This window comes from Caretta caretta, chromosome 27 (assembly GCF_965140235.1).
Source record: "Caretta caretta isolate rCarCar2 chromosome 27, rCarCar1.hap1, whole genome shotgun sequence".
NCBI classification, from domain to species: domain Eukaryota; kingdom Metazoa; phylum Chordata; order Testudines; family Cheloniidae; genus Caretta; species Caretta caretta.
In genome coordinates this window covers 1,074,556-1,099,475 of record NC_134232.1, presented here as the reverse complement: position 1 = coordinate 1,099,475, position 24,920 = coordinate 1,074,556, and the positions used below count along the sequence as shown (strand labels likewise).

The window sequence follows — 24,920 nt, the reverse complement described above, 5'->3', positions numbered from 1 at the left end:
CTACATCAGGCTTGCAGGATGATATTCCACACCACGGCTGTGGGCTTGTCAAGAACTCTCTCCTTGTGGGAATATAGAAGTGCTGTAAAATGACAAGTACCTGCACATACATCCCTCGGAGCACGGAATGAGGCAAGGTCCCCTGGATCAATAGTACGCAATCATGTAATTAAATCAGTATCAGAGTGCATATGCACAAGAGAGTGGAATTAAGGGTGAATGGGATCCCTACAATGCCCCCTGCCAAGAGAGGCTGGGACTGGAGTAGCTGGGAGCTCCCCCCACAGCCAGCTCTCCTGCCCCACTCCCCATAGTGCCCCCAGCTGGGAGTTCCCCACAGCCAAGCCCCATTCCCCGTGGCACCAACTGCTGCATGCAGAGGTTGCAACAACAGAGCACAAATTCACTAACTGAAACAATAACAAAGGACAATAAAGGGCATCCCTTTAAGCACCCCTATGCCCAGTCCTGCATTACTACCCTCTGCTCCTCCCCTGTGGGCCTGGCCCTGCCCTCCTGCTCCCATGCCTGGTGGCCAGTTTTGCTGGGAGGGGAGTCTGGTTAGCACCCGGAAGTGAATACCAAGGCCAGTGTCCCCATCAGCCAAGCACACGCCATCCTGAATTTCCTGTTGCTCCTCATGCAGCCTGGGTAATTGGAAACAGCTTTTCTGGCTCGGGCAGGGAGGTGTCTGAAACACAGCCATCATTCCCCGTGCGGGGCCTTTCTGCTCCTGCCCTTCCTCTCTGCAAGGTTCATCCAGCCTGAGATAGACCCAGCAAACCCTTTGAGAGCCTCCCACCCTGGGCTTATTGATTAAGGATAAACTCAACATTAGTAATAGCCCAGCTGGATCACAGCCTTGGGGTGGATGCTTTGCGGGGAGAGTTTTCCCCGGGGTAGGGCTTTGCACATCTGCTTTGTGGTGTGCTCTGGGGCGTGGAATCCTTCCATTGCACCCACAGCATCTGCCCCAGCTCAGCTCGGATTGGCAACTCCAGATGCCGAAGGAAAAGTAAGGGCAGGTGCAGAACACAGGGCTAGGTGAAGGGTCTGGTATGCACATCCTAACTTGGTCCATATAGAGCCCCCTGATCTATATGGCAGTCCATGGGCCGCCTTCTGGTCCATAGAGAGAGAATTCAGAAGCAGGGGGTGCAGCATGTCATGCAACTGTGACCATAGATGATCAGAATATCACACCGGAAGATCAGGATGACCTTGAAGACTGGAGTGACAGAAATGGGATGAAATGTAACAGTACGAGGTGCAAGGTCTTCATGTCTAACAATAAAAATGTTTGTTATAAGCTGGGAACTCATCAGTCAGAAGCAACAGAGGAGAGAGACCTGAGTGTGGGTCGATCACAGGATGATTATGGCCATCAATGTGATGCTGCTGTGAAAAAGGCAAATGAGACCTTGTCTCAGGCGAGGTAATGCCTAGAGCAGGTCTGTTAGAAAAACATCCTAGCTTGATTTATGAATTGTCTGTGATGGAGAATCCCCCACAACAATTGGTCAGTTGTCCCAATAGTTAATTACTTTCACTGTTAAAAATGCATGCCTTGTTTCCTGTCTAAATTTGTATAGCTTCAAGTCACCCTGACCCTTCTCTTTGTTAAGCTAAATAGACTGAACTGTTTGAGTCTGTCACTAAGACCTGGTTTCTAATCCTTTAATCTTTCTCATGGCTCTTCTCTGAATGCTCTCCAATTTATCAACATCCTTCTGGAATTGCGGACACCAGAACTGGACACAGGATTCCAGCCGTGACTGCACCAGAGCCCAATCCAGAGGTAAAATCACCTCTCTGCTCCTCCTTGAGATTCCCCTGTTTATGCCTCCACGAATGACACGAGCCCTTTTGGCCACAGCGTCGCACTGGGAGCTTGCGTTCAGCTCATTATCCACCACAGCCCCCAAATCTCGTTCAGAGTCGCTGCTTTCCAGAGTAGAATCGGGGTGGGGGCCGGAAGGAATTTCTCCCAGGTCAGTTTGGCAGGAACCTTCGGTGGGGGTGGGGGTGGTTTCCACCTCCTCGGCAGCATGGGGCGTGGGTCACTTGCCAGGATTGTCTAGGTGTATCTCACTTAATCAATTTCCTGCCATTGCGGGGGCCTTGGGCACTGGTGCCCCTTGGTCCCTCCTGGTCTCTGCCTGTGGCACACACTAGTTCACTGAGCACTGTGATACTTTGGTCTTATTTCGGGGGTTGGGATGTGTGTGTTGTTGCTGAGTTTGCCGGTGACCTGTGACATACAGAACGTCAGAGGAGCCGATGAGCTGGGGCTCCCTTCTGGCCTTAAACTCTATGACTAGGCTGCCACGCACCGTCCCCCTCCCCATGGCAAGAGGCTGTGACCAGACCCCTGGCTGGGATGGGGGGAGGGCAAACCCAGCACTCATCAGTCAGGATTCAGCCATGAGCTGTGTGGTCACATAAAGGTACCCTACATGGCTGCCTCCTTGACGCACAAGCCTCCTTGAGCCATGGGATTAGTCTTGCAGTCTGCATTGTAATTTACATTTACAGCTCCCCTGGATCCCAATGGAATCCACACCATTATTAATGAGGATTGGTTTAAAACAGTTCACCTTGTGTCAGGGCACTGCAGGAGCATACAAGGAGAGCAGAGTATGCAAATATGATATACACACTATATATAGAGATTGCATCACCCACCAATGAAATGCAGCCTCCTCTGGGGTGGGGTGCTGCAGCTGCTTACCAGCAGTGTTGTCTCTATGAAGAAATGGAGAGTACCCTATCCAAATGGCAGTGCAGGGGGCATTCAGGGCTCAGGATGTCATTCTGTCTGTTCGAATTTGGCCAGGTCTCCCATGTTATTAGGGAAAGAGCCACTGGGGTTCTGAGTAACACAACAGCAGCTAATAACCCTGTGTCTGTCTCTGGCCCATGAGCCATGAATCAACGAAGCTTCATTGCATCTTTGGGAACAAGCTCTTTGGGGTTCTGTTCCATGTTCGTACAGCACCTAGCGCAATTGGGCCCCGGTTCATGACTGGGGCTCCAAGGCACTACCCTAATACACCTAATAGAGAGTAATAGGGATCATCCTCCCTGTGCTAGAAGGAGGGGATGTCACTCAACAGGCAATGACAGAGTTGGGAACAGAACACCCCCTCCCCCTGTGCATGGGAGGGGGGCACCACCTTGCTTCATATTTCTCATCTGAAAGATGGCCCCTCTGTCACTGCAGTGCCCCCTACTGGTACCGTACTGGGCATCGGCTCTGTACAGAGCGGAGAATGCCCCTCCCTGCCTCCCTGACCCCAGATGTTGCTTGTGCGAGGACAAGGGAGCTTGGTAGAGGATGAGGAGCGACTGACTTCCTCCCAGCCCCAAAGGAATCTGCAGGTCCCTTCCATCATCCAGTGTGGGGCAGGCTGGCAACCGCTGTCACTGGGCCTGTAGCGGATCTGTCTCCAGTGGACTCAGCCCCCCCGGCTAGAGCTCTAAAGGCTGGTGCCCTGTCTCACTTCGCCCTGGAGAAGTCCCTGCAGCAGCTCAGAGGAGAGGAGACCTGAGTCTCTGCACTGGGGTGGGGGAGTGTGGCGGGGCAGGGGCAAGGATGTCCCAAGGACTCGGGGTGGTTTGCACAACACTGCTGAGAACAACCGGACCTTTGGTTTAAACCGCCCGATGGCCGCTCGGCCTAATCCTTGGCCTGAACCTCAAAGCTGACTCCGCTGTCTTGCTAAAATTCCCACTGTTGCTCTTATCTGGTGTTTATTTTTCGGGGGCGGGGAGGGGGAGGGGCTGAGCAAGGGGGTTCCCGAGGTAGGGATGTTAATCCACGGGGCTGTGCTCCGCAACAGGCCCACCAGCGTGTTGCCATGGAAACACGGCAAATATTTGTCCCCAGCAGACTCCCGCTGGACGTGGAACAGGCGCAAGGCCACGGGTTCCTGCGCAGGGTCCGACCACAGCAGAGGGGAAACGCACTCGGGTTCCACCAGCCTCCCCATGCCCCGACAGCAGAGTGGGTGACCCGTGCGGCTGTACAGGGCCCCCTGCACGCTTCTGGGAGCCCTCTGCTTCACGCAACCTGCCACCTCCCCAGCTCAGGGCGAACTCCCATGGGGCTAGACCTGCAACGCTCTTTAGTTGCCTACGTCGAACATTTAAGCTCAGCTGCTGGCCAACCCCGCAGCTAAGGAGCTGCCTGGAGCCCCCAGGGGAGCAGGGTTCTCACACTGGGTGTCCTGTCCCCCGGCTATCTCGCCAGTGGAGCCTGAGCTCTGAGCGCATCCAGCCCCCACAAAAGGCAGCTGGGAGCAGGCATGGGCTACCCCACTTTGCCTGATTTGGAGCAGGGACTGGAACCCACATTCCAGCCACAGCCCTGAGCCCCGGTGATACAGCCCCTCATTTGCGCTCTCTCTGCTCCAAAGACTCACTAATTATTTGTACAAGGTGGAATGACTTCAGCAGGAGAGCTTGGCAGAGCCCTGCCCCAGGATATCACCTCCCTGGTGGTCTAGTGGTTAGGATTTGGTGCTCTCACCGCCACGGCCTGGGTTTGATTCCCAGTCAGGGAAGGAATTCCTTTTGGGGATTGGTCCTGCTTTGAGCAGGGGGTTGGACTAGATGACCCCCTGAGTTTCTATGATTCTATGAATACCCACCAGCCTGCAGCTCAAGGCATGCCCTGGGGCTAGGAGACCTGGATTAAAGGCTCTGATCCCAATCAGGCAGAGCACGGACTGCAAACTAGGGGCTTGGCTCCACTTGCGAGTTACAAAAAGAAAAGGAGTACTTGTGGCACCTTAGAGACTAACCAATTTATTTGAGCATGAGCTTTCGTGAGCTACAGCTCACTTCATCGGATGCATACCGTGGTGTGATGAAGTGGGACTGTTCTTAATGTTTCCTCTGAATAGTGTGGGGGTGCCTCAGTTTCCCCTAGGCAGTTCTTAAGTATCTAGGGGGTGGGGTAAGGGTGTATGATCATTGCAGAGCCCTAGAGGGCAGGTGTGTGCAGGAGTCTGGACACAGAGAATGGCCGACACCCTGTTTCCTGGCAACTAATGGCCTGGGCCCTTCCCCCCCTGCAAGGTGAGAGCTGAAGGGTTGGAGAACAAAGGAATCAGGTGACCTCCTGGCCCGGGAAAGGAGAAAAGCCCAGAGGAGGAGGGGCTGGAGGGAGTTTCAGTTTGGGGCTGGCTGGGACATGGAGTGAAGTGCAGACGTGGTTGTCTGGCTCACTGCCCCCCAGAATGGACCCAGCTGAGGGGTCCCGTTCTCTGCACCTGCAAGCTCTGTTTTAGACCATGTTCCTGTCGTCTAATAAACCTTCTGTTTTACTGGCTGGCTGAGAGTCACGTCTGACTGCGAAGTTGGGGTGCAGGACGCTCTGGCTTCCCCAGGAGCACCGCCTGAGCGGACTCGCTGGGGGAAGCACACGGAGAGGCAGAGGATGCTGAATGCTCCGAGGTCAGACCCAGGAAGGTGGAAGCTGTGTGAGCTGTGTGTCCTGAAGACAGGCTGCTCACAGAAAGGCGACTACCCCAGAGTCCTGACTGGCTTCATGGGGAGCAGTTCCAGAGCATCGCCCAGGGACTCCGTGACAACTGGTGGCAGCGGTGGGATGTACTGCACCCCGTGGATGGCGCTTCCTGCAGTAAGTGACTCGGGAGCAGTAACACGAAGGGGGATTGCCGAGGACCAGGCCTGCTGAAGGCTCAGAGAGGAGCGGTTTCGGGGGGCGGTTAACCCCTGGGAGTGTGTGACCAGCGAGAAGGACTTTTGCAGTAACAGGGTTCCCCTGGGGACTGCAGCGAGCAGTCTCAGGGGCGGAGGAGTCTGCAGCTCGACCCTGGCAAAGAGGTGGTGACCTCGAGAAGGGCTGGCACACTAGGGGTTCTCCCTGGAAACCATGGGGAGCTGAGAACACACGCGCCTGTGAGTCCACAACAACTTGGGAGGAGCAGAGTGATGGCCTGTCACCGTCTCCTTAAGAAGGACATTGTAACCCTGTGCAAAAAGAGAGGGTTGAGCGTTGGAAAGTTCACCAAAGCAGAGTTAATCGTGCAGCTGGAGGAGGATGACCGCTCTAAGGAACAGATTCCTGACCCCAACTGGGGCTATAGCAGGATCTGGGAGCAGCTGGAGCGGGAGCCAGGCATCGCCAAGACTCCTGTCCCCGACCAGACGGGGGTCTTCACGATCGGGTTCCCCATCGGAGGATCGAGATGGACGGGATTGGAGCTGAGTCCGAGAGAGCAAGAGGACCCTGGGAGACAGCGAGAGCCCGAGAAAGAGCTGCAGAAGCAGCAGCAGCATGAACTGGCGGTGGGGGAGCGGAGAGGCCTAGGGGACCTCCCCGGGGTGAGTGGGGATAGACCCTGGGGGGCCAGTTCCGCAGGGAACCTCGAGACTAAATTGCTGCCCCTGGTTAAGGACGGGGGGGGTGTGTGGATGCCCACCTCACTGCCTTTGAGCAGGCTGGCAATTTGAACCAAGGGGACCCTGCGGAAAAGCCCCGGTGTCTAGCTCCCTTGCTGGGTCCCAAGGCCATAGACTCCGTCAGCCAGATGGTTGGGGATGTGGACAGGCTCCCACTCCTGACCCCAACCTATATGTCTGTGTGGAGTTTCCTGGGGCCAGGCCCCTCGGACCTCCAGTGGGAGCAGAAGGTGATGGTCAATGGGGAGACATTCTTGGGGTGGCCAAAGGGCATGGGCTGCATAAACCTTCCCACATGCGGCCTGCGAGTGCTATCGACCACCCCTGACCTAAGGGAGGGTGTGAAAATGGAAGGGCCTGGTGTAACTCCTACCAAGGAACGGGAGAGATGCTGGGGCATCCATGGGAACGTTGGTGGCTTCGAACTTCCCCAGGTCACCGGCTAAAGTGACCCCGCTCAGTTCGATCTCGAAGGGGGGAGAGATGTGACGAAGTGGGACTGTTCTTAATGTTTCCTCTGAATAGTGTGGGGGTGCCTCAGTTTCCCCTAGGCAGTTCTTAAGTATCTAGGGGGTGGGGTAAGGGTGTATGATCATTGCAGAGCCCTAGAGGGCAGGTGTGTGCAGGAGTCTGGACACAGAGAATGGCCGACACCCTGTTTCCTGGCAACTGATGGCCTGGGCCCTTCCCCCCTGCAAGGTGAAAGCTAAAGGGTTGGAGAACAAAGGAATCAGGTGACCACCTGGCCTGGGAAAGGAACAAAGCCCAGAGGAGGAGGGGCTGGAGGGGGTTTTCAGTTTGGGGCTGGCTGGGACATGGAGTGAAGTGCAGACGTGGTTGTCTGGCTCACTGCCCCCCAGAATGGACCCAGCTGAGGGGTCCCGTTCTCTGCACCTGCAAGCTCTGTTTTAGACCATGTTCCTGTCGTCTAATAAACCTTCTGTTTTACTGGCTGGCTGAGAGTCACGTCTGACTGCGAAGTTGGGGTGCAGGACCCTCTGGCTTCCCCAGGAGCACCGCCTGAGCGGACTCGCTGGGGGAAGCACACGGAGAGGCAGAGGATGCTGAATGCTCCGAGGTCAGACCCAGGAAGGTGGAAGCTGTGTGAGCTGTGTGTCCTGAAGACAGGCTGCTCACAGAAAGGCGACTACCCCAGAGTCCTGACTGGCTTCATGGGGAGCAGTTCCAGAGCATCGCCCAGGGACTCCGTGACACGTGGAAACTGCAGCAGACTTTATATATACACAGAGAATATGAAACAATACCTCCTCCCACCCCACTGTCCTGCTGGTAATAGCTTATCTAAAGTGATCATCAAGTTGGGCCATTTCCAGCACAAATCCAGGTTTTCTCACAGCGCATTAAGGGAGCCCCGGGCGCACTAGCTCACTCCCCGTCCACACTGGCAAGGCACGTGGAGCGCTCTGTCTCCGCAGCTACAGCGCTGCTGGTACGCCACCTCGGCGAGTGGAAGAGCGTCTTGTGCGCCCCCCGCTGGAGCGCCATGGCGCCAGTGTGGACGCCCTGGTCCTATAGTGCGCTCTGACCGGCCTCCAGACGTGTCCCACGATGCCTGTGCTAGCCACTCTGGTCATCACTTTGAACTCTACTGCCCTGGCCTCAGGTGACCACCCGTCACACCCGCCCTTTAAATTCTCTGGGAATTTTGAAAATCCCCTTCCTGTTTGCTCAGCCAGGCGTGGAGTGCTCTCTGTGCATCTGTCCAGGTGACCATGCCTCCACCGTGCCAGGAGGGGCGGGGGGACCATTGCTGCACACAGGCAAGCTGCAGATGGGCCCGGGCGGAAGCCCATTGCAGTAGAAGACCCTCCCTTGCTTCCCAGGTCACCCTCAGCAGCGAGATCTCTTCCAGGACCCAAAAAGAAAAGGAGGACTTGTGGCACCTTAGAGACTAACCAATTTATTTGAGCATAAGATGAAGTGAGCTGTAGCTCACGAAAGCTGATGCTCAAATAAATTGGTTAGTCTCTCAGGTGCCACAAGTCCTCCTTTTCTTTTTGCAAATACAGACTAACACGGCTGCTACTCTGAAACCTTCCAGGACGGACTCCTGTGGAAAATGTGGGGACCGTGTTCAGTGTAGGGGCTCTCCCCAAGGCACAGAAACCCAGAGGGCAATCAGTCCCCCTTGCCCCTGTGCTTACTCACCATTTGGGGGCTCCTGTGGGTTATGTGCGCTCGCTTTGGGATGGGCAAATTATGCTATTGTGTAGACTGTGCTTGCCCTTAAGTACGGGGGAATCATTGCTCTGTCTGCTGTGAACACTGCTGCCTCTGTCAAGTGTTGCCTTTTGCCTTTACAGATGCAACCTTGAGATCTCAGCCCTCCGTGTTATCACCGGCCGAAAGACTCCAAATAATCAGAAAGAGGCCACGTAGAAGCAAGGAAGTCATGTTGCTTGAAGTAATGCAGCATTCAAGTCATGAAAATTGAAAAGTCCCGGACTCGCGGGACAGTGAAAGGAGGATCCGCCAGCAGAATGCGGCACGCCGGCACAAAAGCGCGGTGCTCCGGCAGCAAAGCCCGGATCGGCTGATAAGCATAATGGAGCACCAAGCGGACTCGATCCAGGCGCTCGTAGCCATGCAGGCAGAGCACCGACCCCCCACCCCCGCCGCCCTTGTCCCAAAACTCCTTCCCTTGTGCCCCCATGTCACCTCCAACCCACTTTCCCCAACATCTCGGTTCTTACCGCCACCAGCTGCCTCCAACACCTGTAGCTTCACCACCCAGCCCTGCAAACTGCCCACCGCACTCAGCCCCCGTCACCAGGCAGTAGAGCCAGCCCGAAGTGCAGCACTCGTTGCACAGCACTCCAGGCAGGAAGGCTGAGTATGAGAACAGGACATACGCAAATCTGTGATTGTACCGTTCCCCACCCCACCCCCTTGCCCTTTCTGTTTCCCAAGCGGTCGTGTTTCTTTTCAAAAAATGGATTTTTTGGCTTTAAAAACATTCTTTATTATTGCATAAAGTAAAAGATACTTAGCCCAGGAAAGCAACAGGCACCACAAGTCAGCGGAGCAAACACAGATTCCTACTAACGTTGGAACCACTGCACTTCACGCCCGTGCAGGGCACCAGACATTACTGGTGGCTTTCAGCCTCAAATTGCTCCCTCGAGGCATCCCTAATTCTTGCAGCCCCGCGCTGGGCCCCTCTAATAGCCCTGCTCTCTGGCTGTTCAAATTCAGCCTCCAGGTGTTGAACTTTCAAGTTCCATGCCTGAGTGAAGCTTTCACCCTTCCCTTCACAAATGTTATGGAGGGTACAGCACACAGATATAACCGCGGGGATGCTGTCATCGGCCAGGTCCAGCTTCCCATACAGAGAGCACCAGCGGCCCTTTAAATGGCCAGAAGCACACTCCACAGTCATTCTGCACTGGCTCAGCGTGTTGTTGCACCGCTCCTTGGTGCTGTCAAGGCTCCCTGTGTAGGGTTTCATGAGCCATGGCATTAAAGTGTAAGCAAGGTCTCCAAGGATCACAATGGGCATTTCGATTTCCCCTACGGTGATCTTCTGGTCTGGGAAGAAAGTCCCATCTTGCAGCTTCCTGAACAGGCCAGTGTTCCGAAAGATGCGTGCGTCATGCACCTTTCCGGGCCAGCCTGCGTTAATGTCAATGAAACGCCCACGGTGATCCACAAGCGCCTGGAGACCATAGAGAAATACCCCTTCCGATTAACGTACTCGGAGGCTAGGTGGGCTGGTGCCGGAATTGGAATGTGTGTGTCATCTATCGCCTCTCCGCAGTTAGGGAAACCCATTTCATGCACATTACCCAGAGTCACGGTTCTTCTGAGCAGGATGTGATTAATGGCCCTGCAAATTTGCATCAACATGATTCCAACGGTCGACTTTCCCACTCCAAACTGGTTAGCAACTGATCGGTAGCTGTCTGGAGTTGCCAGCTTCCAGATTGCAACAGCCACCCGCTTCTCCACCCTCAGGGCAGCTCTCAATCTTGTGTCCTTGCGCTGCAGGGCGGGGGCGAGCTCCTCACACAGTCCCATGAAAGTGCCTTTTCTCAGCCGAAGGTTCTGCAGCGACTGCCCGTTATCCCAGATGTGCCTGACGATGTGATCCCACCGCTCAGTGCTTGTTCCCGAGCCCAAAAGCAGCGTTCCACGGCGGTGAGCATGTCCGTGAATGCCACAAGCGTTATTCGAGTCGATATCATCGTCGGACTCCTCACGGTCACTTTGGATCGTAAGGAGTAACTCGACCGCCAAACGTGACGTGCTGGCGAGACTCGTCAGCAGACTCCTCCGCCGTTCGGGCTCCATTCCCGCAGACCGAAAGGGAAGACAGCACGCAGTGCAAAAACGTTGACAGATGGCGCCAAATGTGGACGGAAGCCCAGGGATTGCTGGGATGCGAACCGATGCATCACGGGGCGTTGGGACAGGACCCAGAGTGCCCTGCACCCCTGCCCCCTTCCCACAAGCCACAGCGCCCGACTGGGAAGAGGTGCTCTGGGGGATGGCTGCCCACAATGCACCGCTCCCGATGCCGCTGCAAGTGCCGCAAATGTGGCCACACCGGTGCGCTTGTTCCTGTCCGTGTGGACAGACTGCAGCGCTTCCCCCCTGCTGCGCTCCCCCAAGGCGGGTTTAACTCAAAGCGCTCTACATCTGCAAGTGTAGCCAAGCCCTAGGTCTCCCACATGCCGGGAGTGGTCCAGGGCAGGGCTCGATCTCTCTCCCAGTTCTTACAAAGGCTGGGGCTCAGCTGGAAGAGCCCAGAGGAGTTGCAGGAGGGGGTTAAGGATGGAGAATCCCAAGCAGAGGGAGGTACTGAAGTACTGAAGGTCCAGATCAACGGGAAATACCTTTGAGGATTGGGGTTTAAGCCTCACCCCTCTCCTCAGCAATTCACCCCTGCCCAGCTGGCTCGCTTCTGAGAATCCCGGTCGTAGTTGCCTCGCATGACCCAGGCCCACTGGGTGCTGACTGGCAAAGGGCCCTGGGTCGGATAGCACTTCACTGAAGGCGGGCACGGGGAGCCAGAAGTTGTCACAGTCACGGTGAAACGCATATACAGCTCATATTGCAGGAGTTATGTGTCTATACTGGAAATGCTGTTCTTCCAGCCAGTGATGGGGCGGCGGGAGGGTGGGGTTGACTTGTCTTGGGCAGGTTCTTTTTAAGCAGGCAGGAACAGGCATTTATTCCCGTCTGGCTGTGTGTGTAGTGGGTGTTGCGTGTCTCCCAGTGGACGCCTGGTTGCACACTCAGCCAAATGCTGATGAAGAGATTGTGAAATCTTCAAGAGAGGAAATTGTCAGGAAGAAATAAACAACAGGACGGAATCCGGTCACTGCTAAAGATGAAGTGAGCTGTAGCTCACGAAAGCTGATGCTCAGATAAATTGGTTAGTCCCTAAGGTGCCACAAGTCCTCCTTTTCTTTTTGCGGATACAGACTAACACGGCTGCTACTCTGAAACCAGCTAAAGACAGTGGATTGTTGGGGTATATCTGGGGCTGCACCCATCCCTGGGTCATTCGCCAAGGAGGCCAGCGATAGCAAGGCTGTCTTGTGAACGGGAGACCCCAGCCTGGCCCGGCTGTAACACTTCGGGTGAGCATTGCTCGGGAAGGCAGGAAAGTGGCAGTTAAGCAAGCCTAGGCTCTAGAATGCGGGTTGATTTTATTTCATATGTATTTTTTTCCAATACGGCTATGTGCTGTCATTTGAACCTCTGCCCTTTGTTCGATAAACATCTCCCTGTTTCCACTATAGACGTATCTAAGTGCCCTGCGTGAAGCAAAGGACCGAGCTGGAGTGAAAGCAGGGGTGCACGGCTTCTCCGGGAGCCCGGAATCTGTGACTACTGTGAGTCTCCAATGGGCCAGGGGCTGGATACTCCAGGGCGGGCTAGGGGGTGGGCCGTGTCTATCGCTAACCTGGAGAGAGAAGGCAGGGCCAGCGAGGCCTAGCGGGCAGGGCTTGTGTTGCCTGTGGCTGGGGAAGCTGGGGAGCTGACCCCGGCAGGCCCAGCTAAGGCTTCTTCATGCTAAGGGCAGATGGGAGCGAGGTGCTCACAAGCCTGGAGACCCCTGGGGAGCGTCGTCCCTACCTCGCCCTACACAGTGGGTGGGGAGCCTGGTAGGGAGACCAGACAGAAAGTGTGAAAAACTGGGACAGGAGGTGGGGGCAATAGGCACCTATATAAGAAAAAGCCCTGAATATCGGGACTGTCCCTATAAAATCGGGCCATCTGGTCACCCTAGAGCCTGGGCACCTAGCTCAGGCGGGGCATTGCCCTGGGGGGCAGGGCATCCAGGGGTTAGTGTGCGTGCAGAGCCTCACACACAGGCAGTCCCTACAGCCTGGGTGAATCTTAGGCAGCCAGGAGGCAGCCGCGGGAGGTAGGGGTGGGGCAGTAGTTATGGGTGTTGCGGGGAACCTGGTCTGAAATGGATGGTCCCTTTGCCCAGGACCCCGCAAATCAGGGCTGGCCCTACCCGTCTCCCCAAATCCGTCTGGAGACTGCCTGTGGATTTACCCCTCCCCTTTCCCCGCTAGGCAGGGGAAGCTCAGACCTCTGCAGCAGATATGCAGGTTTGAGGCTTCAAACCCGTGATTGCCTAGAAAGCTTCTCTGGCTTGTGTCACCCTGTTCCCCCTGCCCACACTGAGGAGCACGTGTGCTTGGCAGGACATACCCGCCCCAGCTCCCTGCGACACTGAGCCAACTCACCTCTTTGTAGATGGTGCAGATCTTCAGGGCTTGCTCCTCCTCCTCCTTTCTCGCCTGCTCTGAACAGCAATGAAATGGTTAACAATGACGCCAGCTAAGCTGAGGTGAAGGAGGCCATTTACATCTCTTTGAGCCCTTGTTTCAGGCTTCCTGCTGACAGAGATGTGGGGCTGGAAGGGATCTCCAGAGGGCAGCGTGTCCAGCTCCCTGCACTGAGGCAGGACAAAGTAAACCTCTTGGCCCTTCCCTGACGGGGGTTTGTCCAGCCTGTTCTTACACACCTGCAGTGACGGGGACTCCCCACTGCCCTGCGGAGCCTGGTCCAGGGCTCAACTGTCCTTAGAGTCAGAAAGCTTTTCCTACTAGCTCACCTAACTCTCCCTGGCTGCAGATTAAGCCTCTCACTCCTTGCCCTACCGCCAGTGGGTGTGGAGAACAACTGGCCCACTCTTGTGCTTACCTGCCTCCCCCCACTGGGGAGTCCCTCCCATGCACAAGATTTCATTCCACCCTCACCCCAAGGACATGACACGGGTCTTTTGGGGAGCCACTCCCCAGAAACTGTTTCCCAAGCTGGCAGGTCCAGGTGTCCCTAGTCATGGCCTCCTCAGGGTCTGAATTTGAACCCAAAGCCCCCCAGCCCCCCGAGAAAAGCAAAGTTTGGCTGCTCCTAATGACTGCACTTTTGGGCTGACTGAGGGACACCCCCACTCCCAAGGTGAGTTGCTGCTGAAATGCCCTGAACATCCCAGGGGCTTGAAGCAGGATTAGGGGCCTTCCTGCTGAGGCCAGGAGCTCCGTTCCTGCCCTGCTGCCAGCAGGAAAGGAGTTGGGTGGTGCAGACAGATGAGGGCTGAGTTATTCTGCGGCATCTCCCTGGGCCAGGTGGGAAAGGGGGCCTCGCAAACACATCCAATCCAAAGAGCTTCCCAACCGGGGCACTTCCAGGGGCAGGTGCGGGTGGGGATGGGGCCAGAACCCCTCGCCCCCAAACACAGCTTAGAGCAGGGTCAGCTGCAAACTGCCCTGGGAGGTAACTCCCAATGGGCCGGCTGCACAGACTTGGGTCTGGGGACCATCATGGTTCCATCGGATCAGTGCAGAACAGGACATACTGGGCAGCACGGCAGGTCCGTTCCACTGGGATGTGCGGCCAGTTCAGCAGCCCGCAGGTGTATTCTGACAGGCCTGGCCTGGAGCGTCCAGCAGTGCTATGCACCGGGTGCATTCGACCTGCACACAGCGGGCGTGTCGTGCACCAGGACTTTGCTCGCCTGGGATTCCGGGGGCGCAGTCAGCAGCAGTCGGGCAACACGTGTCGATTTAACCAGGGAATTATTTGTTAGCATAGTAATAGCAGTTGATGATTAAAACCACATTCATTGAGACTCAGCAGCTGTTTCATTCCTTGTTTGGTTGTTAATCTTCAGTGAATATGTTTCTACTAATCGATCTGTCTGGGGGCCAGCCAGCCAGCCTGGGCCTAGCTCAGTGCACTGCTGACCAGGGAGAGCTTTGCACTATGTCCCTTCAGCCCCGGGGCTGGCGGTGAAGCAGAGGTAACCCCTCTGGCCTTTGCAAGGGTGGCGCTGATGAGCTCTCCAGGGACAGGTGGGTATTAACACGGGGTCATTGAGGGTGAGAACAAAAAGGAAAGCTCAGAGCCTTTTCTTCCAGGCAATTATATGACCATTGGCCAGCAATGTTCCCTCTAATTTTTGACAAGCCGTGTGCGCAAAAAATTTCTTCTGTGCAAATTTTTGTGCTTCTGTGGAAATGTTTGTGCACGCGGTGTTTCGCCGTGTGCACGGGGTTTAGGATCTGTGTGCAAGCACACACATGCACAGCTTAGAGGGAACAGTGTTGGCCAGTACGGGAGACAATATTCATTTCATTAAACCTAAACGGACGTAAAAGGACAGTGATTTAGAGATGAGTCAGGAACCAGTGGGTGTTTCAGCCAGATGATCTGCCTGTCTCTCTGGCTATGGTTTTGCTAAAGCTCCTGGCTCTGGATCAAAGTGCCAGCTGTTTCCCCAGGGGGAACTGCTCTCTAGCAGGCTAGCCCGGGGCCCTACAGAGCAGCAATGGCCCCAAAATGGAAAGTTTGGTTGTGATTCTGGCCCCACAGTCGGGAGGAGTCTGACATCAGATCAGCGTCTCCAGTTCGGTCCCTAGTGGAGTTAGATCTGGACTGTGGAGCTAGAACCAGATCCAAAGTTCCCCAAAGTTTGAAGTTTGCGGGGCAGGGCAGGTCCAGTGCTCTGGTCTGGGCCCAGCTTTAATAAACAGTGCAGCCAGTTCCCACATCTGGACACTGCAGCCCTGCATGCCCTGCCTATCCCCTTAGTGCCAAGCAGCCCTGGTGGTGGGAGGGACAGACAGCGAGGGCAAGGGGACAGCCCAGAGCTGGGCCGGTGCTGTGACCCGTGGGAGTGGGGGTGCAGTGTCACCACAGGGACTGGCAGTCAGGTTCTGGCATAAAGGGTCTGGCAAGTAGGCCACTCCTGCACAGGACATGGGGCATGTCTGGGGCCCTGGGCAGGAGAGCGTGTTTCTCTCTGCGCTTCTGATATTCTTGGCTGCCAGGCAGTGCCATAGGGAGCCAATGCAAGCAGTGATATTAGGGCAGCCCTAGGGCCGCACTGATCCCAACCCACCCCCAGTCAGCCAACATACGAAGGGGACACAAACTCACCCCTGCCTCCTGTGAGAGGGCATTAAAAGTGTACTGGTGAGGGTTGTGGGGTGAATTGCAGGGGGGTGTTTTATTGGGGCCGGTCTCTATTGTGCCAAACACCCGCTGAGTTGGACACAGGTGCTGGTAGATGTCCCAAGGTAACAGGCTTGCACCTCTTCCTCTCCAGGTTGGGCATCTGCCCCTTTTGCTTATGTGGGTCTGGAAATTCCTGACACAAAACCCAATTAGACACTGAGGAGTTTTGCAACCATTTATATAACAGAACGGTAGGCAAGGGAATGGGCACAGAGCAGTGGGCCGAAATGGGGATGGGAAACTGACCCACTGGCCTTTTCTGACCCTCTGAGTGTTACCCCCCTGGCTGGCCCCCTGTGGAGAATGCCAGCACTTCCAGCACCTCAGCCTCTGGTGCAGCTCCTCTCAAATCAGCCCTCCCGGGCGGGGCTCTGGCAGCCTGGTGTTGCTTCCCTGGGCGCTGTGCAGTCTGGTAGTCAGACTGAGCCAACGGTGCCAACCATCTGGCTCACGGCCCTTTCGGTGGGTGGGAATTGTGCAGCCCGCAGAGAGAACAGTGAGCTGTCCTCAGTGTGACTTGTCTGCCTAGAGGGACGTGCTGGAAACGTTTGGTGACGATCACCACAGTGAGCAGCTCCTTCTTGCCGTCCTGGGCTCGGTGAGCACGGCCTACCACAAAACACCCCAGCGACGACCTCACTTGTGTCCGTGTCCAGCAGGAAAGGCGGCTGCGGGTGTGGATATGCTAGGATGGGAGCTGCCATCAGCCGCTGCTTCAGCTCCGGGAAGGCGTCTTGACACTCCTTGACACTTCTGCGGGTGTTCTTCAAAATGGTGTCATCCAGGCAGGGGTGAAAGTACAACTGAAAACTTACTGGTACGGGGGCCGGCTCCGGCCCTCCTGGAAGGGGCGGGCTGGGGATCAGTGTTCCCCAGCCAGCCCTTCCACGCTGCCTGGCCCACGCCGCCCAGGGCTCCCGGGGCAGCTGCTCCTTTTGCCCCCACCCCCATTGGCAGGGCAAAAGGGCAGCAATGATAAAGCACTGCTGCGGCAGCAGTTTCAAGTAAGGCGGGAGGGGCTGGTAGGCCTTACCAGCCCCTCCTGCCTTCCTGTCACCCCTGCATCCAGGTCCCCTGGTCAGGATGTCCCCTGCCAGTCTGCTATCAAGATGTCCACGAGCCTTTGGAACGTACCAGACGTGTTACAGGGACCAAACGGCACCACCTTGCACCTGGCAAGTCCTTGCTTGGGGCAGGAAGCTGTTTCAGCTATGTCGTCTGGATGCACCATTTGCCAGTCCCCACTGGCCAGGCCAAGGGTGGGCAGCCGTGGGGCGCTAGCCAGGGGATCCAATGCGTCTGCAGCCTGGGCATGAGATAGGCCTCTAACAGGGACATCATTCTGTCTGCGATAATCCATGCAGTCCCACCCGTCTCCACATGTTTTCGGCACCAACACCACGGGGGCAGTGTGAGGGGACGTACTGGGCCCTTTGAGGCCTTGTGGTCCTACCACACCCTGCCCCAGAAAAGGGGCAGTGAAGGTGGGTCCTCCAGGCCTGCCTAGGAAGGCCACTGGGAAGCAGCCAATCAGAGCCCAGCAGGCTCAGTTTAAAAGAGCTGCAGGGCCTGAGCAGAATGATCAGCTCCTGGCAGGGACCGGAGGAGCAAGGAAGGGGCTCCTTGCTGGTGGCTGGAACTCAAGGGAAAACCAGAAGACGGGTTTGCTGGCACTGGCATTCCGTGAGGAAGAACTTCAGCCCTGGGGCCAGGGTGAAGAGGAAGGGGCTGTGTGGGAAGTGGCCCAGGGAATACCAATAGCAATTATTAAAGGAAGCAGCACGTGACAGCTAATTGCAGGGTCCCTGGGTCAGGACCCGGACTAGTGGGTGGGCCCAGGTCCTCCCACACTGGCCACTGGGAAAATGGCCAAAGCCCCGAAAAGGGGACAAGTGTTGTTTAGAAGTCCAAGAAAGGGTCTAGAATTTAAAAGGGCTGAAGGATGGGGCTGAAGACCCTAGAGAGGGGACCCTCCCTGGAACGGGACAGAATATGAGAGGTGGCCCGGCTGCAGCACTGGGTCAGTGAGAACCGCTGAGGACAAAGTCTCCAGGGAGAAAGCCCTGGGACACTGCTCCATACGTGGGCAGGGGACGGACTTAATGCTATCCCAGGAGGGGCTGAGACCTGAGTCCAGAGACAGGGCCAGAGACACCATTTTAGATTTTGTGTGACTTGGCCTGAGGGATGAGCCACTGAAAACTGGACAAGGGCAGCAGCCGACGGGGGCACTGTGAAAGAGAGAGTGCAGGTTTGCACCAACCCAACAGGAGGTGCTCACAAGAAGTGAACGCGCCCCATCACAGGCAGCCCACGGGCTCAAAGAGGGCCTAATAGCCCCTCTCACCTACATCTCACAGCTGTTGCTTGAACTCCTGCTGAGGATGAATGGTGGATAGAAAGCTGGCTAGATTGTCGGGCTCAACAGGTAGTGAACAACAGCTCGATGTCTAGTTGGCAGCTAGTATCAAGCAGAGTTCCCCAGGGGCTGGTCCTCGGACTGCTTTTGTTCAACATCTTTATTAATGATCTGGATGATGGGATGGATTGCACCCTCAGCAAATTCGCAGATGACACTAAGCTGTGGGGAGAGGTACATAGGGTCCAGAGTGACCTAGACAAATTGGAGGATTGAGCCAAAAAAAATCTGATGAGGTTCATCAAAGACAAATGCAAAGTCCTGCACTTAGGAAGGAAGAATCCCATACACCGCTACAGGCTGGGGACCAACTGGCGAAGCAGCAATTCTGCAGAAAAGGACCTGGGGATTACAGTGGACGAGAAGCTGGATATGAGTCAGCAGTGTGCCCTTGTTGCCAAGAAGGCCAATAGCATATTGGGCTGAATTAGTAGGAGCATTGCCAGCAGATCGAGGGAAGTGATTATTCCCCTCTATTCGGCACTGGTGAGGCCACACCTGGAGTATTGCGTCCAGTTTTGGGCCCCACACTACAGAAGTGATGTGGATAAATTGGAGAGAGTCCAGCAGAGGGCAACGAAAATAATTAGGGGGCTGGGGCACATGACTTACGAGGAGAGGCTGAGGGAACTGGGCTTATTTAATCTGCAGAAGAGAAGAGTGATGGGGGATTCAATATCAGCCTTCAACTCCCTGAAGGGGGGTTCCAAAGAGGATGGAGCTCAGCTCTTCTCAGTGGTGGCAGATGACAGAACAAGAAGCAATGGTCTCCAGTTGCAGCAGGCGTCGTCTAGGTTGGATAGTAGGAAAAACTATTTCACTAGGAGGGTGGTGAAGCACTGGAATGGGTTACCTAGGGAGGTGGTGGAATCTCCTTCCTTAGAGGTTTTTAAGGCCCAGCTTGACAAAGCCCTGGCTGGGATGATTTAGTTGGGGTTGGTCCTGCTTTGAGCAGGGGATTGGACTAGATGACCTCCTGAAGTCTCTTCCAACCCTAATATTCTATGGGTCTATGATTCTATGATTCTATGACACTTCATGGTCCTTGTTATTAGGTCTGGCATTTTCAGGGTTAATCCATTGGTTCGTTGCCCTGGTGCATCCTAGATCCTGGTCAAAGGGATCTAGGATGCCATGAGTAAGTCCATCTGCGCATTTGAACACAACTTCCTGTTCTGCTCGCACCTCTACAGCTCCAGACTGTGTTGGTTTAGCTTATTCTCAAGTCCCAACTTCTCCGCCCCCCTCTGGGCCTTTCTTCCCAGTCGTTTGCAACCTTGACCCTGGTCCAGTCTCAACTCCCCCATATCAGCTGGGGTCTCAGTTTTGGGAGCTTCCTGCGTGACCGATGCACCCATCTCAAATGTGCCAGTCACCATCCTGGGATAAGTGGCCCATGGCTCCACTGACATGTTGGCTCCCTCCACTTTGCCCCATTGGCTCCTGCCAATCGAGTGTCCCACCAGGACTGGAGCTCCTGCCTACTTGAAGGATTGGGCTCATACAGGCCCTCCTCATATTCACAGCCCCAGCCCTTCAATCTGCCTGGGGCAATCACCTCTCTTCTAGGGAGTACTTGTGGCCTTAGAGACTAACAAATTTATTTTGGCAGCTAACTGACAGGGCTGAGGACTGCACTCAGAGACTCTCAGCTGTAGCTTGCTTCCACAATCCGCTACGTGCAAGGGCTATTTGGGCACCTGAGTCCAGGAGAAGCCAGCACCAGACATCTCTAATTGCTCCTTCCAGGTAGTTCCCAACTCTACTGCACCAGCAATTCCCACCTCCTCCCTTGAGCCCCAGTGTTATGGGGCAGTGGGTGAGCCCTGATCTCCTGCCCTCTTCAGTTTCTCTGCCCCGAACACTGTGATGTTGCATCCCATAATGCTTTATAGAAATATGGTTATGAGTGTAAATATGACATAACTGGAATATGTTTTATGCTAGATATGCCATGTAACATATCTTTGCAAAGGTTATGATCCACTGAATATATTCATCCTATTTTTATACATGTATCATTTTTATATCTGAAATTATGAGTGTTGGCTCTATGCTTGTATTTAAAGTGTTTGCTGTAGGGAGCACATAAGACAGATTTGGTCAACATAGTGTGAAGGGGTTATTGAAGTAATTGAGAGTACTTAACTAACAATGGACTTTGGGAGACGCCAATCCACATCTGAGCTCTCCTGGGAACATTCAAACTAACATGTAAACAATGGTGTTGGCCTTCAAAAAGCTGAATCATTCATAGACATAAAAAGAAAAGGAGTACTAGTGGTACCTTAGAGACTAACCAATTTATTTGAGCATAAGCTTTCGTGAGCTACAGCTCACTTCATCGGATGCATTCAGTGGAAAATATAGTGAGGAGATTTATATACACACAGAACATGAAAAAATGGGTGTTATCATACACACTGTAAGGAGAGTGTAGACATAGACATGTGACTTGCCCAGGTGGCTAGAGACCCCATCTTGTGGCTGTGATGTCGCCCAAGAGAAAGACTATATAAGGTCCTGAAAACACCTCCATTTTGTCTTCAGATGGCTCAGAAGATAGCCTCTCCACCCCAAAGAGATACCTGAAAGAAACTGGAACAAAGGATAGTAACTACGGGGGTGTCAGTGATTGCTGGACCCAGACTAGGAAGGAGTCTAGTCTGTAAAAGAAGCTTATTGGAACATCTCTGAGGGCGAGATTTACCTGCATTTAGTTTCCTACTGTATTAGGCTTAGACTTGTGTGTTTTATTTTATTTTTGCTTAGTAATTCACTTTGTTCTGTCAGTTACTACTTGAAACTACTTAAATCCTACTTTCTGTATTTAATAAAATCACTTTTTACTTATTAATTAACCCAGAGCAAATAATTAATTCCTGGGGGAACAAACAGCTGTGAATTTCTCTCTATCAGTGTTATAAATTGTTCACCCTCTATGAGTTTGCCATGTATAAGTTTTATACAGAATAAAATGGATTTATTTGGGGTTTGGACCCCACTGGGAACTGGGTATCTGGGTGTTGGAGACAGGAGCACTTCTTAAGCTGTTTTCAGTTAAGCCTGCGGTTTTTGGGGAACATTGTTCAGACCTGGGTCTCTGTATCAGGCTAGTGTGTCTGGCACAACCAGGCAGGGTACTGAAGTCCCAGGCTGCCAGGGAAAATGGGCTCAGAGGCAGTCCCAGCACATCAGGTGGCAGTCCCAGGGGGTCTCTGTGACCCAACCTGTCACCAATGCCTCTTCTCTTTGGGGAATCCTGAAAGTGGCCGGGGCTCCCCCAGTGCCAGCAGTCGTCATCCTCCCTGCTCATATACTCATAGACTTTAAGGTCAGAAGGAATCATCATGATCGTCTAGTCTGACCTCCTGCACAATGCAGGCCACATAATCTCACCCACCCACTCCTGTAACAAACCTTTAACCTATGTCTGAGTTACTGAAGTCCTCAAATTGTGGTTTAAAGAATTTGAGGTGCAGAGAATCCTCCAGCAAGTGACCCGTGCCCCACACTGCAGAGGAAGGTGAAAAACCCTCAGGGCCTCTGTCAATCTGCCCTGGAGGAAAATTCTTTCCTGACCCCAAATATGGTGATCAGTTAAACCCTGAGCATGTGGGCAAGACTTACCAGCCAGTCACCCAGGAAAGAATTCTCTGTAGTAACTCAGATCCCACCCCATCTAACATCCATTGGGCATATCTACTGCTAATAGTTGAAGATCAATTAAATGCCAAAATTAGGCTATCCCATCATATCATCCCTTCCATAAACTTATCAAGCTGAGTCTTGAAGCCAGATATGTCTTTTGCCCCCACTGCTCCCCTTGGAAGGCTGTTCCAGAACTTCACTCCTCTGATGGTTAGAAACCTTCGTCTAATTTCAAGTCTAAACTTCCTGATGGCCAGTTTATATCCATTTGTTCTTGTGTCCACATTGGTACTGAGCTTAAATAATTCTTCTCCCTCCCTGGTATTTATCCCTCTGATATATTTATAAAGAGCAATCATACCTTCCCTCAGCCTTCTTTTGGTTAGGCTAAACAAGCCAAGCTCTTTGAGTCTCCTTTCATAAGACAGGTTTTCCATTCCTCGCATCATCCTAGTAGCCCTTCTCTGTACCTGTTCCAGTGTGAATTCATCTTTCTTAAACATGGGAGTCCAGAACTGCACACAGTATTCCAGGTGAGGTCTCACCAGTGCCCCATATAACGGTACTGACACCTCCTTATCTCTACTGGAAATACCTCTCCTGATGCATCCCAAGACCGCATTAAATTTTTTCACCGCCATATCACACAGAATCATAGAATATCAGGGCTGGAAGGGACCTCAGGAAGTCATCTAGTCCAACCCCTGCTCAAAGCAGGACCAATCCCCAACTAAATCATCCCAGCCAGGGCTTTGTCAAGCCTGACCTTAAAACCTCAAAGGAATGAGATTCCACCACCTCCCTAGGTAACGCATTCCAGTGTTTCACCACCCTCCTCGTGAAAAAGTTTTTCCTAATATCCAACCTAAACCTTCCCCACTGCAACTTGAGACCATTACTCCTTTTCCTGTCATCTGCTACCATTGAGAACAGTCTAGATCCATCCTCTTTGGAACTCTCTTTCAGATAGTTGAAAGCAGCTGTCAAATCCCCCCTCATTCTTCTCTTCTGCAGACTAAACAATCCCAGTTCCCTCAGCCTCTTCTCATAAGTCATGTGTTCCAGTCCCCTAATCATTTTTGTTGCCCTCTGCTAGACGCTTTCCAATTTTTCCATATCCTCCTTGTAGTGTGGGGCCCAAAACTGGACACAGTACTCCAGATGAGGCCTCACCAATGTCGAATAGAGGGGAACGATCACGTCCCTCGATCTGCTGGCAATGTCTTTACATATACATCCCAAAATGCCATTGGCCTTCTTGGCAAACAAGGGCACTCTGTTGACTCATATCCAGCTTCTCGTCCACTGTCACCCCTAGGTCCTTTTCTGCTGCCTAGCCATTTGGTCCCTAGTCTGTAGTGGTGCATGGGATTCTTCCGTCCTAAGTGCAGGACTCTGCACTTGTCCTTGTTGAACCTCATCAGATTTCTTTTGGCCCAATCCTCTAATTTGTCTAGGTCCCTCTGTATCCTATCCCTACCCTCCAGTGTATCTACCTCTCCTCCCAGCTTAGTGTCATCTGCAAACTTGCTGAGGGTGCAGTCCACGCTATCCTCCAGATCATTAATGAAGATATTGAACAAAACCGGCCCCAGGACCGACCCTTGGGGCACTCCACTTGATACTGGCTGCCAACTAGACATGGAGCCATTGATCACTACCCGTTGAGCCTGATGATCTAGCCAGCTTTCTATCCACCTTATAGTCCACTCATCCAGCCCATACTTCTTTAACTTGTTGGCAAGAATACTGTGGGAGACCGTGTCAAAAGCTTTGCTAAAGTCAAGGAACAACATGTCCACTGCTTTCCCTTCATCCACAGAGCCAGTTGTCTCATCATAGAAGGCAGTTAGATTTGTCAGGCATGACTTGCCCTTGGTGAATCCATGCTGACTGTTCCTGATCACTTTCCTCTCCTTGAAATGCTTCAGAATTGATTTCTTGAGGACCTGCTCCATGATTTTTCCAGGGACTGAGGTGAGGCTGACTGGCCTGTAGTTCCCCAGATCCTCCTTCTTCCCTTTTTTAAAGATGGGCACTACCTTAACCTTTTTCCAGTCATCCGGGAGCTCCCCCGTTCGCCATGAGTTTTCAAAGATAATGGCCAATGGCTCTGCAATCACATCCACCAACTCCTTTAGCACTCTCGGATGCAGCGCATCCAGCCCCATGGACTTGTACTCGTCCAGCTTTTCTAAATAGTCCCAAACCACTTCTTTCTTCACAGAGGGCTGGTCACCTCCTCCCCATGCTGTGCTGCCCAGTGCAGCAATCTGGGAGCTCACCTTGTTCGTGAAGACAGAGGCAAAAAACGCATTGAGTACATTAGCTTTTCCCACATCCTCGGTCATTAGGTTGCCTCCCTCATTCAGTAAGAGGACCACAATTTCCTTGACATTCTTCCTGTTGCTAACATACCTGAAGAAACCCTTCTTGTTACTCTTAACATCTCTTGCTAGCTGCAACTCCAATTGTCATTTGGCCTTCCTGATTTTACTCTTGCATGCTTGAGCAATATTTTTATACTCCTCCCTGGTCATTTGTCCAATCTTCCACTTCTTGTAAGCTTCGTTTTTGTGTTTAAGATCAGCAAGGATTTCACTGTTAAGCCAAGCTGGTCGCCTGCCATATTTACTATTCTTTCTACACATTGGGATGGTTTGTTCCTGTAACCTCAATAAGATTCTTTAAAATACAGCCAACTCTCCTGGACTCCTTTCCCCCTCATGTTATTCTCCCAGGGGATCCTGCCCATCCGTTCCTGGAGGGAGTCAAAGTCTGCTTTTCTGAAGTCCAGGGTCCATATTCTGCTGCTTTCCTTTCTTCCTTGTGTCAGAATCCTGAACTCAACCATCTTATGGTCACTGCCTGCCAGGTTCCCATCCACTTTTGCTTCCCCTACTAATTCTTCCTG

The 24,920-nt window shown here is 53.5% G+C and overlaps 1 long non-coding RNA gene and 1 other non-coding gene across 2 annotated transcripts; both read left to right on the top strand.

Moving 5' to 3' along the window:
• The first annotated feature begins 4,493 nt into the window (after positions 1-4,493).
• TRNAE-CUC (transfer RNA glutamic acid (anticodon CUC)) lies at positions 4,494-4,565 on the top strand. The gene has a single exon. It is a non-coding gene; the product is annotated as a tRNA-Glu (tRNA).
• Positions 4,566-11,670: 7,105 nt separating this feature from the next.
• LOC125626744 (uncharacterized) lies at positions 11,671-21,181 on the top strand. Its single transcript, XR_007353837.2, has 3 exons — positions 11,671-12,038; positions 12,201-12,293; positions 20,906-21,181. It is a non-coding gene; the product is annotated as an uncharacterized LOC125626744 (long non-coding RNA).
• Positions 21,182-24,920: the final 3,739 nt, after the last annotated feature.